The sequence below is a fragment of the Pagrus pagrus genome, assembly GCF_965226575.1.
Source record: "Pagrus pagrus genome assembly, chromosome: 23".
In the NCBI taxonomy this organism is placed as follows: Eukaryota; Metazoa; Chordata; class Actinopteri; order Spariformes; family Sparidae; genus Pagrus; species Pagrus pagrus.
In genome coordinates, this window is record NC_140205.1 from 1,998,884 (window position 1) to 2,018,925 (window position 20,042).

General features: G+C 43.9%; 1 pseudogene across 1 annotated transcript in view; it reads right to left on the minus strand.

The window, feature by feature from the left end:
- LOC311252177 (E3 ubiquitin-protein ligase TRIM21-like) overlaps window positions 1-20,042 on the minus strand; it is a 71,135-nt pseudogene that overhangs the window by 33,553 nt on the left and 17,540 nt on the right. The gene's annotated exons all lie outside the window — the stretch shown is intronic.

A 20,042-nucleotide genomic window follows, 5' to 3' on the forward strand; every position in this document is an offset into this window, starting at 1 on the left:
AACACTCTCCAGCCTGATAAAGCACAAGTTAATAGATATCCATCTGTTGATGCAGAAGAGAAGCAGCACAGACCAACATGTTTCTGTAGGTCTGGTTCTGTCTGACTCTCGGTTTCGGACGCGCTCAGCTCTTCCACAGGATTTCCTCTGTTGTTGGAGCTGATGACTTTCAAACCTTTTTCACCTTCAGCCTGCACAGAAAATGTACGAGTGCACAGGGAAACACAGGAGAGAGTCTGGAAGTCTTTATTGTTCGGATCCTTCAGAAAGTATTTAAGCTGTTGTTGCAGTTTCATTTTCAATCTCTCATGTTGTTTCTGTGTTTTTAATGATATTAACATGTCAACTGAATGTTAATATTCATATATTTTCTCAGTTTGGTCAAAGAAATAAATCTTTTTGAATGCAAATGTAAAAGAAAAAAACAGGACTGGGAGAAGAGCAGCTACTTAACACAAGATAGTGGAAAAAAATGCTAATAGTTGCTAATGCAGTTACTTCCTCAGTAAGGTGATGCTAACTTTGCCAGTTAATAGTTTCTAGTTAAAGACTTATAGTAAATTGCTAATAATCGGCTAATAATACTGCTAATAAATGCTAATTTTAGAGTCAACAAGTTGCTGAAAATGTGAACTTTGGTCACAGGTGTGTCAGTTACAGATGGGACACTTAAAGCCTGCTGCAGCGTCTGACGTCAGGTGGAAACCCAACACGGTGCAGCAGCAGCAGCAGCAGCAGCAGCAGCAGGAGGACGAGGACGAGGAGGAGGAGGCGCATTGTTGTTTCCTGTCACGTTCCAGCTGAACTCTCCTGCGATGTGAGAGCATGTCAGGCTTTCCAAATGATTTCCTAAAATATCCTGCGTGGTCTCCTGTGGTAATATGTATTGATCTGTTGTGGCGGCATCGTTCGACCAGCATCAGCTCTGAGAAGTGTCCTAAAAGCTGTGAGTGTTGTTGAACTGATGCCTGAACATCTCTTTAACCCTGCACTGTCTGACTGTTTCACTGACGAGGCGTGGTGATGTGCTGCAGTGAAGATGCAGGTGTCTTCCCCGGACGACGTGCCTGAGCAGCAGCTCGACGCGCTCAGACAGACAGTAAACACTCTGCAGTGAGAGCGTAATCAGAGATTTCAGACGGCTCATTCAGATCCGGAGGTGGATTATAGAAACCCGAGGTGGAGCCCTGGTGGCGCCAGAGGCAAAAAAATCCTGTCAACTCACAACTGATACGTTTGGAAAGCCCTGAGTGGAGTTTTTACGGAAACAATCAGAAACAAGATGTCTGCTGTGATACTGCGTCTGCTGCACCACGAGCCAATCCTGAGCAGGAAATCCCTCCCTGAAACACGAGGCCGATCCAAGACCTCACCACACCGTCAACATGATGTGGACTGAACATCAGCACTGAAGCTGATGGAAGCGTTCATCAATCACTGCATGAAGAATCAAATCAAATTAAAGCTGCAAGCAGTGATGAACGGGCCCTCGCCCCCCCACGTACGTTGGGCTGTGGCGCTGTCGGAGGCATGTGCACCCAGATGTGTGCTCGCCCGTTGCCTGTGGAAATGTCCAAACACAACAGTGACATCTTCAGTGACTTCCTGTGTCCAGTGGGTGGCGCTATGGATATGATGCAGTGTTGATGCATAGAAGGATTGAGGGTTAAACCATCTACATGTGGAAGCAATTTGGTGTAGATGGGAACTTGTATGTTGACGTTGTAAGGACTTCCTGCTTATGGCGAGGGATCGAAATTGACCACCCCCCCACCACGGCCATCAGGTGTAACGGAGGCGAAAGCTTTTGACAACACATCATCTTCAAGGTTTGAGGATGATACTGAGTGAGTGTGAAGTCTGTGGTGTTAAATCTGTAGGAGCAGTTAGTTAATGTACGAGGCATAGAAATGAAAGTATGGGAAAAGCCATAAGGGGGCGTTAGGGGGCGCTACTGAGCTGTCGTTATGCGCATGAGGGCAGTTGTGGTATCGAATTAAGGTACTCATGGGTAAGGAGCTACGGGCCAAATTTGGTGAGTCTGCGAACATCCTAAAGTCCACGCACGAGATTCTTGCTCAGGCCCTAATTAATACAAATTATGAACAGATGTAAAATGTAAAAACAAGAGGTGTATCTCATGCAGCCAGTGTAGTTACATGATCCCAACATGATGTTGAGTCAATTGATCACATGACCTGGAAGCTATTGAACTAGCATGCTAATATTTACATGTAAAAATTCATAAAAATTCATAAAAAATAATTAGAGATGTAAAATGTAAAAACAAGAGGTGTATCTCATGCAGCCAGTGTAGTTACATGATCTTGACATGATTTTGAGTCAATTGATCACATGACCTGGAAACTATTGAGTTAAATTGCTAATATTTACACATAAAAAATAATAAAAATTTATAAAAATTATGAACAGATGTAAAATGTAAAAACAAATATATGTGCATGTAGAAACAGGGGCATAAATTTTGATATATTCCAGGGGGCGCTATGGAGCCATTTAGCGCCACCTGCTGGTCATTTTTGGTGTGTGGGTTACAGGAGCCAGTCTATACCACCCCTATGAATTTCATATCCATAAGTGTTATGGTGTGGTGGCCACTGGTGCAGGTGTTGTGCAGAGGCTGGTGGGTGTTGTCCAGTATGGACAGCAGTTTGTCCAGGGTCCATCTTTCTGCCACTACTCTCCTTGCTGCTTCCTCCCCAGCAAACCACAGCATAAGAGAGGACGCAGGCCACCACAGACTGGTAAAACAACTGCAGCAGTTTTTTGCAGATGTTGAAAGACCCCGGCCTTCTCAGGAAGTACAGACGGCTCTGCCCTTTCCTGTGCAGCGTGTCCATATTTGCTGTCCAGTCCAGCTTGTCTGTGTTTTTTTTTATCTCTCTGGATGATTTACGACTGAAGTCTCCATATGTTTAACAAAGCCAGAAAAAACAGCAACAACAGCAAGGAGATCGATCAATCAATCAATCAATCAATCAGTCAATCAATGAGTCACACCCTGATTGGCTGGGAGGGGAATGCCCACGCTGCTCTCACTCATTAATTAAGATCCAGTCTCCACACCTGCAACAGTCGATCTGAATCAACTGCATCGACCCAGAGAGATTCAGAACCACACAACGTCTCGGTCACAGGGAACATCCTCTGCACTCATGTTGTGTTCTGATTTGTTTGGGCAGTGAGCAGTTAAAGCCCGGTTCAGACCGAAGAATCACAGCAAGGCCAGACGTTTTGAAGGTTCTGAAGCCGCTGATGGTCAGAGAACAACACTTGGTGGACACACAACGTTCACACTGTAACAACACAATGTTCCTGTTGTTGGCTTTAATCTAGAAGTGATGCAGGACTGAAGTGGATCTGGACTCTAGTTATCACAACAACCTTGTACTGGATTCTGACTCTGATGAGGAGCCGGTGAAGCCAAACAATCTGACCCAGATGAGGCCCGGCAGTGTGAAGTGGTTCAGATCTGGTTTCACTCGTCGTGCCCTGCAGCTGTCGGCTGTAATCACAGGCGAGTAAAGCTGCTAAACGGGAACGTTTAGTTTCAACTTCTCACTTTTTCTTCCCCGTCACATTCCTCTGAGGCTGCATCATCACACGGTCCTGTCATTGCCTCTTGTTTCAACACCACACGGCCAAAAGTGTGTGTGACACCTGAACCTGACAGAACGGTCGGTGTTAGCTGAACACGTTGAACCGACAGAACCGGCTATTTTAAGCCAAATCATGATGTTTTCCTCAAAACCAAGTGGTTTCTGTGCCTCAACCACACGAGACCATGAGCACAGCGCAGAAACACTGAAAACTAAACCTGAAGAAACGTGAGGCGGCAACATGACATCAGGTGAAAACACAAGCAGAGCTCGGTTCACTCTGTAGTCTGAGCTCAGCAGGGGAATTATTGGCACAGTTGCATTTTAAGGAAACACTTAAAGCTCACATGACCTCGTCTTCCTGTGTAGTAGCTCTGTTTAAACGGCGTCAGCTCACACAAGTCTTTAGACTAAATTCTGCATTTTAGATTTCTTTTATCCATCTCTGACCACAGCTGAGTGAACCGGATCATGACCAGATGTGCTCGTTGCAAAAAACATAATTATAACAGTCAGAAGAAGCTGCATGTGATGAAGTCTTACCATGTCTGTCACAGCACGTGGACGTTTAAGGTGTTGACTAACATGTTAAATCTGTATGTGAGGTGGGACAAAAGAGTATGTGAGTTCAGTTAAATGTCAGTAAAAGAAAATATGTGGTAGATGAAGGAGACTCAGGTGAACCACACCTGCCCTGAAGCTTCAACATCTGACCTTATTTCCTTTTATGTGGGCGGATTCCTCTGGTTTGACATTTAAGAGGAATTAAATCTGCTGTGCTGCGACTGCTCGTCTCTACATGTTGAACAAATGAAAGGATCCTCCTACAATAAACTGTCCAACCCGCAGGAGAGAAATGATTAAACACTCATGTGAAGCCCAGAACCAACAGAACTGGGCCTGTAGCTCCTCGTTTGATTGCGTTTTTTAAGCAGACGAGTGTTTTCCTAGATGACACGTGGAAATGTGAATTTGTCGGTGGATATCAGAAACGTTACTTGTGAACTTGGGCTGAAAATCATCTGGTTATAGAGTCGGGTAGATCCAGAGCATCTGGGGGAATAAACACCAGGAGTCACATCAGATTCTGCTCTGATCCGACGGGAGGAGAGCTCAGAGATTACTTTGTAACTTCTGAGATTAAAAAGTGGATTTATCTTCACTCCTGTTTATCAGCCTGACTGCAGCAGTGATCCGGAGGTGACCTCCATTGTCGGGTGTTTCTGTTCTGTAATGTTGACTGCCGACTGGAGCTGGAGGGGAAATGGACTTTATTTCATGAACATAACGTTACAGAGAGGAGAGAGAGAACCAGAACCAGAACCAGAGTCTCTGCTGAGTGCTGACTTCACTCAGAGTTGACCTGAATTCAAATGTTAGCTTACAGCTAGTGTACAATAAAGTAATCTGGCTGTTTGGAGCAGATAAACGCTGCATAAGTTACACAAATAAACATAAATTGTCCTGCATTCAAGCTCACTTGGCTGGTGGTGAACTCACCAACAAACACCATTGCTAATAAAAATCTGACGTCACTCTATAAACAGACGATTTTTTAAAGTTTTAATTGTCTTAAGTTTAGTCATGTTCATCTGCTTTTTTTTAAATCCAGGAAGTAACAACAGGCGACCAAATGAAACTCAGCGTTATGTTGAGTAAACTTGTGGATTTCTCTGTTTGAACATTGTTGGAAACATTTGAGATAATGTTGTGAACACAACTCAACAAAATAAAGAACGAAGGTCGAGTCGACATTTTAGTGCAGAACTCCTGCGTATCATATCTACAGTACATTTTACTGATAAGTAGGATTTTGAATCCAGGACTTTTTACTTGTACTTGCAGTATTTTAACAGTGTCGTCTTGGTACTTGCAAAGGTCCACTTTCTAAGAAAAGTTGATTTTTGAGTCTCAAACTGATGCTCTGTTTCCATTTGACGAGTTCAGAACGAGACTCAAAAAACAACTTTCTTACAAAGTGGACCTTTAAATGAAATAAAAGATCTGAGTATCATCGTCCTCCAGTGTGTCAAAATGCACCTTTAAGATCCGAGGCACACACGAAGCCTTTTTGTTTGATCTCTTTTGAATTATAGAAAAAATCTAACAAGGGAAGCAAACAGAATCAAAATCTTCATTCAGCCCCTGAAGGAGGTTTTGTTTGTGTCCAACTGGTCCAACACATCTGGTGTTTTTACTGCATACTCAGCTACAATCTATGTCACAACATTGAGTTATTCATAAGTCTCAATCTGCACATCCTCTTTATGTCTGAACAGCAGCTTTCATTTCTGGGAAAACAGACACAAACTGAAAATATCAAAATGAAACCTAACGGCTGTTTAAGTGTTTTTGCAGATCCGTGACGTCAACACTGATTTTTATCTCGGTTAGCGCCATCAGCAAAACTGTGTAAAAAAACAAACCGAAACATGTCACGACCCGCCTCTGAAAACACGCATTTAACAGCAACGGATGTACAGATGGGGTGAGCTGATAAATAAAGTCACAGACAAACCTGCTTTTTAAAGTCGTCTCTCTCTTGGTGAACAGTAGTTTCATTTTTGGTAAAATGACTCACACGGTATCAGAATGAAACCTAACAGCAGTCTTGGGGTTTTGGCATCTTGACACTGCTGAGCGGACCAGCGTTATGAGGGACGATGGGATTTTTCTTTTACTGAATCTATTAGTAGAAGGTTTAATGTTCTTTAACACACGTATCACAGGTCAGATAAGACAGCATCATCTGCAAACAAACACATGCTGAAGACATCAGTACTACTCTAAAAACATTATGAACAGATTATGTAGGAAGTTTTATTAAATGTATCTACAACATGAAAAAATAAAAAGGCGAGACAACAGTTTCCTCAGGGAAACGTTTAGGTAAAGCAGTGCCTTTGATAAGCTTCTGTTAGTCGAAAGGTTGGCTAACGTTACTGTTTGACAGTGTTACATGATAGAAAAGGCTTAAATTACTTGTGCACATCATCACACATCTGCAACACTTTTTATTGAGTAATGTAATTAAACATAATGTTAGCTAGGACGTCGTTGAATGCTAACGTTAGCTAACGGGTAATAAAATAAGTTGTTTTACTTTGAAATGCGGCCTGATGTCCATCCAGATTTCCATCGTTGCTAATTAATCAGCGTTTTTATATCACTGTCTCTGTTTATCTCAGGACAGGAAGCACTTTTTATTTGTTGTTTTCAAATGAACAGACCCGTTTTTTTTTTTAATGGCGTCTCTGGATGCACGGAAGTCTTTCATGTAAACACTTTCAGTACCGAGTGAGCGTCAGAGCTGCTCCTTCAGTCTGTTTGTCACTTACAGCAGCACTTATCCAGCTGTTTGTGCACACTGAACACAACAGCCATTTGATTTCCCAGAAGCTGTTGTAGTGACTGAAATCTGTCCCTATAGTTGGGGTCTGAATGTACACTCACATGCTTATCACCATGTATGGAGAGAGAGAAAGCAGCTGTCCTCAAGTGAGCGATTGGAAAGTACTTGATGGCCCCACTGAGGGAATCAACATCATACAAATGTTTAAGATAGCACTGTACTTGCTCGATATGTATATAATAAAGAGTTAAAGTGACATCAGGAGAACACGCAGGCCCACAGGAGTTTTTAAAAATACATCCTGACATGGACAATCCACCGGTATGGTGTTATTATGAAAGCTAATAGTGGAAAACTGTATTGATCGTGGTCAATGAAGAAAGGTTCAGGGGCGGGTGCCGGTCTTGACCTGAAGACCGGCTGTTTCATCCTTATTGTCGAGACTCCCACTGTGAGTGTGTTTTATAGTCAAACAGTATAGATGAGTGTTAAATTGGGACAAGTAGTTATCCACCACACTGTTCTTTCTTTCCCCTGGTTTCAAACGGCTACATCTCTGATTTTGTTTTTCCGTCATTCAAAACTGTCTCTGTTGTCGCTGGCAGCTGTTTCCCTTCATTGGAGACAAGACAATATCAGAGACGGGAGGATTGGACCCTCTGACGGTGGTGTCCGAGAGGAGGATGCTGTCCCAGTTACATGTCATCTTGGACAATGGCTCCCATCCACTCCATGACGTGGTGGTCAGCCACAGGAGCACACTCAGTACTACACTGATCCACCAAGATGCACCACAGGAAGTCGTTCCTGCCTGTGGCCATCAAACTGTTGAACTCCTGACCTCGTGTGCAGTTTGAGGTGTCCTTACAACAGTAGGGCTGCTATGGTGTGGGGATGACATAGTTTTGTAGGCTAACCCTGAAGTTAGCATCGCCCTGGTTCCCTCTGTGGGATTATTGAACTGGATTTATGAAATGATAATCTTCACAGATGAACTCCACTTTGTGTTTTCTTAAGCATGAATTAAATGTGTAGCAGTAAAAAGCTAATGTATAAGACTATAATATATTCAGCCTGTGGTAACCACACACCTTATTTCAGGCTTGGTTAAACATGGCAGCATATGCTAGCTTAGCTAACTAACTGGCTAACTATCTAGGCAGGGTTGTGAGCCTGGTTTAACAATTTAACATTAGCTAGCTTGTTAATTCACAGTAACCTCAGCAGCTTTTTGTAAAAAAGAAAAGAGACAGACTCTCTCTGTGGTTGCTCAAGCTAACAGCAGCTAGCGTGGACTCCTGACATGCTAAGAGCTACAGAAGCTGAGTCTGTGTCTTTGTACAGTGTTTATTTACAGAATAGCATTGACATTGATGTTACTTGAGCTAACAGGAGCTACCTAGCTCAATTTTGTTAGCGTTTGTTGTGCCTGCTAGCTTAAGAGAGAGAGAGTACGTGACATACGCAATAAAAAATAAAAAGTGTTATTAAAATCCGGAAATGTCCTCATGAAATCAAAAACAGACCTATTACAAAAGAAAGAAAAGGTCAATAAGAATCGTTTAAATTATTTGTATGTAGCCTGTATTTTACATTATAATTAACATCATCAGGTCTGCTTATTGAATAATGTCCTGGGTTATGGATGTGTGTACAGTTCTTCCTGTTGTGTTTGACACTTGGAGCTCTCTGTTTCTTTGGACAGCTCATAACATAATAACGTTGAGATGGTTAAGATAGCAGCCGCTGGACAAACTGACAGCAGGCTGAGGATCAGCTAATATCCTGCAGCTGTGTTTGCTCTGCGTGCCTCCTGCTGTCCTCACTTCTGTTTCCTACTTCTGCTTGTTTGTTCACACAAACAGACACTTAGAGGAAAGCTGTCTGTTGACTCTCATGATTCAAATCAATACAAATATTCCAACCACAGTTATTAAATATCTCAGAAACCGCTGGCTCCGCTCTCATTTCCACTGAGACGTTTCCAAGGACTCCGGCGTCCTCGCTGATGGTTGACCGCGGTCACGGTGATAATCAGCTGCCTGGACTGTGACCAAGAATGATGCTAACACTTTTAGCTTTGAAGCTAAAGTGAAGATTTCTGCTTTTAAAAGGGTGAAAATAACGTCTTCTCAGATTAGTTCAGGATCTCGGGGCTTCTTGAGACATTTGATGTTTTTAATATGTTTTAAAAAACGTCCCCAGCTGCTTCAGATGTTTAGCAGAATGCTGCAACGTAGATGATGACTGAAGTTTCAGTTTTTGGTGAACTCATCCTTTAAACTCTGGTGGGATTATCTCACATCTTCCCCTCTTAACTTCCCAGTCGACATCAAATGTCTTTGTGAGGTGTTTTTCTATCATCCAGCTACACATGCTTCTTTGTCTCATGCAGTAAACCTGCGTCTACATTCACTGTGTTCCTCGTTTGTTTTTCATTTCCATACATTAATATGCTTCACTGAGTCGCGCGTACGAACGATGACACTGGCTCCGTGCGAGTGGACGCAGATGGAGATGTAAAGCAGAGCAGCAGCAGCAGTAACCAGCTCAGCTCGGGTTAGCGTTAGGGAGATCATCATCTGACTTACAGAAATAAGAAAATAAGGGGCAAAGGTCCAAACCTGATTCCCAAAAAAGTTCTGGACGCTGTGCAGAAAAACAGAATGTGATCATTTGCAGGACGAAAACAACATATTTAATGTTTTATCTCATCATTTTTCGTGAATATATTCTTATCCTGAATTTAACGGCTGGCCGAGAGCGTCGCAGCTCACTGGTTTGAGCCTGATGAGGAACAGGAACAGTCGATTCATGAGGTTAAAATAAGGAGTTATTTATACAATACTTTCTACTGTTACCGCAAAAACAGAAATCAGGTGCCAGCTGGCCGGAGAGAGATCGTCATGGAGTCAAACGGTCCTCGTGAGTAAACACAGCATCTCTACGTGCTGTAGAGAAACATCTGAACATCACATTAAATCTTCAGTCTCATCTCCAGCACGCAGCCGACAGCGACATGCTTTGATTAGTTCTGACTAAACCCAAGTTTTTGTCACATCCAGATTAATTCGAGGAAGTCTGGAAGGTAAGAAAAACACCAACTGGATCCAAACCGCAGTAACACTTCATGATAATTTAAACAAACATGTGAGTAGTTACTGAGGAATGGGTCAGGAAACATGAGTCAGCACTCAGGAGACTGCTCCAGGTTTCTTCCTGTTAAAGTCAGTTGTTTTCTCGCCGCTGTCACAAGCTCTCGCTCACGGGGGAAATGTTGCATAAATGAATCGAGCAGTTTGGTTTGGACCTGCTCAATATGGAAAGTGTCGTGAGATGACTTTTGTTGATTGATTGATTGATTGACAGACAATCAATAACTCGTCTGGTCCAGTCAGTGACAGTCCACAGACCGTCTCCATCACAGGAAATATTGACTTGATGTCTGTACTCTATTTCCAGCTCTTCACAGTAAATGCTCTTTAAAATAGAAAGTTCAATGTACTCAACACGACAACATGACATCTCTCTAATCGCTGCGGTCGTGGGAGTTTCTGTAAGAAAATAAACAAAAGCAAGAGCCGGACAGTCCAGAGAAAGTCTGTTCTGAGTGACAGAGAACAGTTTTATATCCGGTGCTTTTAATGAGCCTGAACGTCTCGTCACTGTCGGCCCCGAGGATCCAGAAACAGTCGAGTGATTATCAACAACACCTCGCTGTTGGATGGATGTTCACGGCTCCCAGAGGACTGACCCTCGTTATTTGACCTTTCATCTCGTCACAACATCAAGATAAAACTTCCACCTGTGCAAAAAGAAACGTCCACGTCTAACTGACGAGGACGACAACAACAATAGTCAGTTACGGATTACGACGACATTTCTCGTGCAGGTATTTGCTCCCCATAAAACCAAGATTGTGTTTGACATTGAGATCATTAATGCAGAAAGATAACGCTGCCAACAAGCCTGACATTTACTGAAATACATTTAGCGAGTAAGAGACATCAGCTGACAGACTGCGGCTGAGTGCTTCCTGCGTCCTGACAGATTAATCTGATTCAGCGGTGGAAGAGAGAGCAGCCTTCTGACATCCATCAGACGGGAGTGGAGAAGCGGGACACCGGGTCCTAACTTGTCCTAACAGCATCAGGAGGGGTTTGTGATGGTGGCTGGTTTGTGGCCGGACTCTGATGACCCACGTTTTAAATTCTGGGGCGGTTCTGTCAAGGTTTTTGGTCCTTGGCAGAAGAAATGGATGATCAGCACATGAGGCGAACAGGTCGACTTCTGGCTCGTCAAGTCCAGCTGCTGTGAAGTAACAAAGTACAAATACTTTTTGCTTCAGGTATCTGAACTTTCTCCTCCTCACAGCTTCAAAACAGGCTCGTTACTTTAGTTTGATGCATTTGAGGTGAATTATGGATTGTTGTTATTTGGCGCCATCGCACGCCGCCTTCCCAACATCACCAGACTGAGGTCGACCTATCAGAGCACATCACGCAGCGAGACCAAACAGAGACTCAGACGAAGACTGAAGGTTTCAGCGCAGGTGTCCTTGTCGGCTCACTGGACTCTGAGCGCTGCCACATGAATCATGAATCCTCTCCCTGGATCTGTTCATGCTCACTGGCCTCAGGTGAACACGCTCTGATGGGAGGCTGGTCAGTGTTTCAGGACGCCAGCTGCAGCTTTGATATAACAGAGACAGGACGGACTCTGGCCGGACGACGTCATCCTTAGATACGGTCGTCAGGCTCTGCATCACCACAGCGCCGACTCATGCGCCACACAGTTAATTTGTTTTAGTCTCTATTTTAAAGGAGCAGTGTGTAGCTTTGGAGAAGAAATTCAAACTCAGACGTTCAGTAACGAGGTAATAACACGAACTTTTCTCCATCGGTGGATAAACAAGCTGCTCTCAGAGGAAAATAAGGTCCCAGAACACTGTTTGAAGCTAGAGAGGTGGCAGGGTCCGCCACATATAAGCAAAGTAAACAGTATAAACTGTGTTGTCCTTTAAGGTCAGTTTGTTTATTCAGTCATGAAAACAAAAGAGAGTTTGTTTATCAGCCAATGAGGATCTTTCTCTGCTCATTAACATTTCTTCCCTAAAACTACAGACTGCTCCTTTAAATACAGGAAGAATAATAGAAACATAGGAAGAAGAGAAACCCGTGTGGTCATCGTGCAGTCGCCTGTAACAACTGAACCGCTTGTTTGAACTTGCAGCTGTCTGAAACATGAAACCGCTCGTGCAGCTGACGGTTGCAGAAGTTCCTGAAAAAGCAGCCGGTTCTATTTATGGTGCGATAAACGCCGACCTCTTAATCAGTGTCGCCGTTATCTCCCAGGTAATCCAGAGTCCGACCGCCCGGCTGTACGAGGAGGCTCCTCTCGGCTGTCAGCAGAGCGGCCATGACACCTCCGGCCTGACACAACACAGTCCAACACCGTCAGGAGACGACAGCTGGAACGACTCATCCGTCACGCCTCGCCTCAGAGCGAGTGGCCGTTATTAGGAAATAACGGCCACTAAGTGTTGTATCTCCTCATATTCTTACATAGACGAATACTGGACAGTAGCTCTGGATTCAGATCACCTGTTGCAGGTGTGGAGATCCTGATTACTGACTGAGAGATGCTAGTAACTAAAGATACACCTGATGGAATGTAACTAAGTACATTTACTCAAGTCCTGTACTTAAGAATAACTGTGAGGTACTTGTACTTTACTTGAGTATTCCCATTTTCTGCCACTCCACTACATTTATTTGATAACTTTAGTTACTATTGTTGTAAAAATACTGAAAAGTAATACTAGTAATTAAACATATTTACACACGATCCATTATCAGATGATCGGAAATAATGTTTTTTTATCTGATTGCTCATAAAATAAGTTACTTTACTGTAAACATGGACTCACTGATGCAGCAAGTAATCTGAAAAGTAACTATAACTGAAGTTATTAAAGTAATGCAGAGAGTAAAAAGTACAATGTTTACCTCCAAACTGTCGTGGAGTGGAAGTATAAAGTACCAAACAATGGAAATCCTCAAAGCATCTCCAAAGTACAGTACTTGAGTAAATATACTTAGTTACATTCATTCATACACTCTGGCTCTCTCTCTTCTTCTTCCCCTCCAGCTCCAGTCAGCCTCCTCCTCCTCCTCCTCCTCACCTGTCTCAGGTGTGCAGGCCGGCTGCTGATTACTGAGTGAGAGCAGCCGTGTTCAGCTCTCAGCCAATCAGAGTGCGGCGCTGCTCTCTGAAGGCTCCAGCCAGGTGAGGAGCGACAGGCAGCTCAGTGTGACTCTGACGTATCTCATGAGGTGTGTTTAGTGTTCAGTTTTCTCAGTATCACTTTATTTTCTCAGCCCTCTGCTCCATCACCTGCTCGACATTGAGTCAGTCACCATGAGGATGACCGGGCTCACCACTCCTGTTTCGTTCGGTTCTCCTTCCTGTTGGAGGGTGTAGTTTCCTCTGTGGTTTTTAAATCAGACTGCTAAACATCGTACAAACTATTCTGACTGTCTCACACTGAACACGAGTATAAAATGAATAAAGTGACGTGTGCAGCCTCTGTGATGCAGCGTTACACCACAGTGTGTTCTGGTATATAATCTCCATCCAGACTGTGTTTTGTAGTTCACAGGAACAGTCGGTCTGTTCGTGTCCCTGCAGGAAGCTCAGTGGAGTCAAACACAACACAACGTATCTGTAAAAGAAAGAGAGACGAGGCCGCAGACCTGTGCCGCTCTGCAGGCTGCTGATGTCTCTGCAGCCACTCTCTGCTCTCGCCACAGCAGTTTGGAAACTTTCCATTCACTCGAACTCAGGAGGTGCGAAAGCCACAAAAAACATATTGTCACTAAATTAAAACCAACCTCCTGTTGTTCAGCTTCGCTTCTCAGAAAGTACTTCTGAGGACCACAACAGTACACCGCGGCCTCGTTCAGACGCTCGTTCACCACGTCTATCAGTTTTGTGTCGTTTGACCTGATTCTGTAAAATCACCTGCGCTGGGACGAGGATCAGTCTGACGTACGAGCTTCGAGCCGGCCTATCAGGACAGACTGAGATCCAGAGAAATCTACTTCTGGGTTTTAAGCTCGTTGTGTTTCATCCTCTGCTTTTTTAATGTCGTCTCTCAGTTAGTTTAGTATCTGGGTGAATCGCCTCCAGCTGAGTTTTCCTTCAGCTTCCCTCCCGGACGCAGTCTACACTCCACCCTTATGTCCTTGTCCTGGAGACGAACAAACAATGGGAGACTTTTTTCCCTCCCGGTGGTTGAAGGTCGCGGTGTGGTGGCTTCTTACACGAACAACAACAAACACTTCACTCGGGTAGATAACGCAGACTGTAACGCGTCACGTGACACATTATTATTAACCCCCCATTATTGTTAACCCCAACACTGTTGAGTGAACTGATAAGTGAAGTGCGTTACATTATTTAACTATTTTGATTTAATTAAAGCAACATTATGTAGGTTGTGGTGGCACAGTGTCTGCCCACACACCACACTTCATGCAGAAAGGATGTTTCTAGCGGAAGTCGCGCTCAGAAAACACAACAGTCGGCATAGTTAGAGAAAGACGAGAAAACAGGGCACAACATCCATCACAAGGCCCGAACATTTCACGTCTGTAGCACTTTTGGTTCCAGAGTTATAATGTCGAGTTTCACTGCTGTTTTCTTTCCTTATTCAAAGTCCGAATTTTGGTGTTTTTTTTAAATGTTTTGCGTTATTGGAGCATAACTTAGACTCAGACTTGGACTTAGACAGACTTTATTGTCCTTCAGTGAGCAACAAGTGAACACAGAACGAAGTCTAGTTTCAGAGGCTCAGCATAGAGTTAAAATATGAAAGTATGTCAAAAAAATACCACAATAAAAATAATAAATATCAAAAACAGAAACATACTGAAAGTGCAAATTATCGAAAGTGACATTGTTGGGTGAGATAATTGTCACCTAGAGTTCAGCAGTCTGATGACACGGGGGAAAAAGCTGTTACAGAGCCCTGTGGTCCTGCACCGCCTGCTGCAGAAAGCTGCTGCTTCTGCTAGAAAGGTCGTTTCTGCGTGAAATCTCCAGGACTTGAGAAGAACCTGGTGACCTGCTCACACAATGCACCTTTAATAAACCAATTGTAGCAGAAGTAAAAGCAAAAAATACAAAACAATCCAAAAAACACCAAAAATGACAAAAACGGGTTAAACTCGACATCATGAACTATGAGGCGCAGCTGTTTCAGTGAAAACAATACAACACATTGTTTTTCCAGCCATTAATGAGAAATTCGTCCAACTTAATTGAGTCCATGATGAACGATTATCTTCACAATGTTTTCTGAGGACCTTGCAGGCAGTTGTTGGGATATTTCTCTCTGCTGTCGTCAGAAGACAAATAATCTTAACTTTAAATAAAATGAGCAACTTTTCCTGCAGTTTCAGTTTTAACTGAGCTCTGAGGCGTTCGGGGACTTTCTGTGTGCAGTCTGCTGCGTCCTGTGGAGTCGGTGTTTATCAGTGAGACCAGAATGTAGCTTTTCCTCTCATTAAACCTTTAACAATAAGTCTCGTAAATCCCAACAGCTCCGTGCACAGACCTGCACATTCCTGAGCGCAGAGACGAACTCCAGACCGAGCAGTTTCTTTGACAGCACAGCCGGCGAGAATCCAGGACACCGATTGGTCTGCAGGTGTCTGATAAGACTGGATGGGATGAAACCACCAACACCAACTATCTGCAGCTGACCGCAGGAACAACAGCGCTCCTTCAGGCTCGACTCGACTATAATGAAATGAAATCAGCACATATGTCCTCTGTGTTTGTTTGGACTTGAGTTATTTAGGAAGAAATGTAACTTTTGTCTGTACTGTCATGTGATTGTCCCAAAATCAGCATCCTGCAAGTGTTTTCAACGTCTCAAAACACATGAGAGAGGGACGCTAGACGTGTCTTCAGACAGTCAGCAGATACACGATGTTAGAAAAAGTCGGACTGTTGTGTTAGTCTGACTGAAAATGGACTAAATCGTATTTCTCAAAGTCGGACTAACACACACACAGATAATGTATACGACTTAGTCGGACCAGAACTGGCCTCAGTGTTCTGCGCGTGCACCACAGTCGGACCTTGGCCATGAAGTCGTCCATGACAAAACCCGTCTGCAGCTTCTTAACTTGTTTGGTTTGTGATGTAACAGGTCAACAGGATGAAGGTCCAGTAGCAACTAGCTGAAACGGTGCATGTCACCTCACCGCGGTGGAGTCGGACATACTGCGCCAATAAAAAGATTCTCCCAGGTGCTTGTATACTGGGACAATGGCAGGAGTCCAGTTAATTGGACTAACCGAGCTGTGACCGTAGCTCCACTTAGGTGTGCATGGAAACGTACTGACAGAGATGTGGACTCGAGTCATTGTGACTTGGACTCGACTCCTCTCGGACTCCAGGTGAAACGTCTTCAGGTTACAGCACTGAGAATGACCAGGACCTGGATGACTGACAGCCTTCATCAAGTTAAAGACTCGTGACTTGACTTGAGACATGATGACTTGAATGACTTGTTTGTGTTCAGTTTAGATATTAAATATAAAATTAAATGTACGTTGTCAATGTTCACATTACCGGTTAAGGTGGATACTGGGAATGTCCTGTCAATCGAGCTCCTCGCTACCACGACCTGAAGCGCCCCAGCTGAGAGGGTCTCTGGCCACAGTGGACCCACCATGAGGCCACAGCGAGCTCGGCCCGGAGACGAGACCCTTTCAAATCTCAAAAAGGAACAGACCGACAGACGGACAGAGGAGGAAGTGTTTTCATGTTTCAGTACTGAGCTGGTAGAGGTCATCAGAACCCAGTCCACAGATCAGATGACTCAATAATCTGAACAATGATCATGTTGTGTTGTGAAATTTTGAAAATTTGTTCTGTTGCACTTCCACATAAAAAGCGTGGCGTCTTGATTCTTGGCATCGACTGACATCGACTCTGTTGCAACAGGAAGCAGTTTCTCATTGAGTCAAACTTTGTTCTGTTCATTCATGAATATGTCCGGCTGTCAGAACCTGATTGAGAAGAAATTAGGAAATAAAAAAACCTTTATAAATTGATTACATTCATTCCACTGAATGTCAATAATTTTAATTCAGATTCAATTCATTGTTTGAACAGGTTCGATAATATCATTATTAAAGAATGACTTGGGTCACGTCTGCTGTCTCATGTCATACCCTGCTCATCACCGTGACATCCGTTTATTTAAAAACATCTCGGCTGTTTAACTGTTCTGTAGACGTTATTTGAGCATATTGTTTAAAGTAACTAAAAAGTAGTATAATAAGTAATATATTACTCTGCACAGACAATAATATTGTAACATAAGGTAACTAGTAATGTGTAATATATTGCATTTTGAAAGTAACTTGCCCAAAACTGCTGAACAATACGTGTTTGTTCACTGCAAACGACTGAGAGTCAGTGCCGACCCTCAGGAGGAGGGAGTCGGGGGCAGATCCTGACCTGGAGGAACAAACACCCACAGGACTTCACACAAAGTCAATGCAAAGACGTGAATCCACGCAACTTAAATAGTTGTCGTGCAAGTAAAAAACTGACTCAGAACCCGGCCAGCTCAGGAGGAGAGAGTGTGGGTCAGAGCCGGACCTTCTGGAGGAATAAACACCTGGAGTCACATCAGATTCTGCTGCGATCCGGAGCCGTTGACCGACGGGAGGAGAGCTCAGATTACTTTTTAAGTTTTGGGATTAAAAAGTGGATTTATCTTCTTGTACTTTGAGTATTTCCATTTTCTGCTACTTTGTACTTCAAAAAACATTTTCTGGTTGTTTCTCTGGTTTAAATCAAGTCTCCAGCTGCTTCAGGTGTTTAGCAGAACGCTGCAACTCTGTTTTACGGTGAAGCTCCAGAAATGTTCTGTGGACTACGAGACGTGGAGGAGGAGATGATGACTGAGTTTTCATTCTTTGGTAAATGAAAATCCAGACGGCTGACTGTAAGCAAAGGGTGAAAACTGGGCCAAAGAGCTCGGGCTGTTGCTCAACCACTGCTTATAACCGTCCAACAAACTTTACTTTTCCGACCAGATTCCTCTCAGGTTACCTTTACGTCCTGAAGGAGTCTGACCTGAAGACGAGCAGCTTTTCCTATTGACTTTAACTTTAAGGGTGGACGAGTAGAAGTTTGTTACGCAGCTGATTGGATGTTTTATTTCTCAGCATCTGTATTTGTTCAGTGACACCTCGGAGGTTTGGAGTCGTGCCAGTCCCTCTGTTCGGCCCAGTCTTTCCCTTTTCCCTCCCTCTTTTTTAGCCACTTCCTTGAGTCCGACACTCAGACTGTGATACCGACCACGTCTGAATGGCAGAACTTCATGTTTCTGACACTGTCTTCGTCTGTCTCGGCTGTGTTGTCCACCCCTCACCCCTCTGAGGCTCTGAGGGCTGTTGTTGGGCACAAGCAGCATATTGTCTTTCTCTGCAGATTCTTTCTGGGCCTTCAGCAGGAAGGATGGAGCCACACACACACACACACACACACACACACACACACACACACACACACACACACACACACGCACACACACACACACACACAGACACACAGACGCACAGGGGGTGGGAGTGAGGAGGTGTGGTCTCCTCCATAAGACCTATGGTAAACACTTCATAGACCTAGAGCAGTCAGAGAGGACACAAAGCCCCCAGAGAGCGGCAACAACCGGCCCGTAACAGAGGAAAACAGATTTTATCCGGGAAATAAACTGTTATTGAATCACTTTCTCTTTTCCACCTCGAGTTGAACTGGTTTCATTGCCTTTTATTGAATAAATGTTAGTGCTTGCTGTCAAGTTTTTTGTACTTAATCGGCTTTAGTGTACTCAGTATCAAGTATTTTAATATCAAGCTCTGTACTCTGCCTTGTAGTGACTGAAATCTGTCCTTGTAATTAAGAGCTAAAGATACACTCACATGCACATCTCCATGCGTGGAGCAGAAAAGAACAGATGTCCCCAAATGAGCAACTGGAAAGTACCTAATGGCCCAGTGAAAGACAGTGACACGGTACGAATGTTTAAAGTAGAAGTATGCGTCCCTGTAATGTGCAGTGAAGGGTTAAAGTGATGTCAGGGGAGCGCTCGGGCCCAGAGGAGGGCGGGGGCCAGAGCGCTCCCTTGGGTTTTAAAAAATGCCTCCTGACATGGGCAATCCACCGGTATAGTGCTATTTTTAGAGCTTATAGTGGAAAACTGTATTGATCGTGGTCAATGAAGAAAGGTTCAGGGGCGGGGCGACCCCAGAACCAGAAGCTGGATGATCAGAACACTGCTTCAGAGCTCACTGCATGTGTCTGTTGTGTGTAATAAACGGCCTGAACCTGAAGACCGGCTGCTTCATCCTCATTGTCAAGACTAATTAGAGACAAGTAGTTATCCACAACAGCCTCAACAGGATACGAGTCCAAACAACAGTTAGCGTCGTACCTTTAAGGCCTTTAAACTGTCACCTTGACTGCCACGATTAATCCATTGACCCTCTTGACCTGACGGGCTGTCGGGTTCTGGGAGGTGAAGTTCCCTTTTCCTGCAAATGTTACAACATCGCAGTGAAAGCGACTGACTCAGGTCTAGAGTGACTTCCCAACAACTCCCATGACTCATCCGCTGCTTTCACTGGGAGAAGAAGAGGAAGACGCTGAGTCCGGCTGGACATCCATCAGATTCCAGATTAACTCCACATTCCTCTGCAGATGACTGAGGAAATTGTTTCTGTGTGTTTTTGTTTCCGTTCTCAACCTCCACTTCTTCCACTTTGTATCAACAGTCATGCAAACGCAGGCTGTCACTGGTTTTCTGATTGCAGCTTTTGTGTCTAAACCTAATTATTTAGTTTTTGTTTCAACAACATTAACAACAGTCCATAAATCAGAATAAGTCAGACTATGTAAACTGTCAGCAGGCTTTATTTTGAAAGTCATGTTACGTATAATGGCTGCAGACCCCTTCCAGTCCAGAGTCCACACCAGAGGAGGAC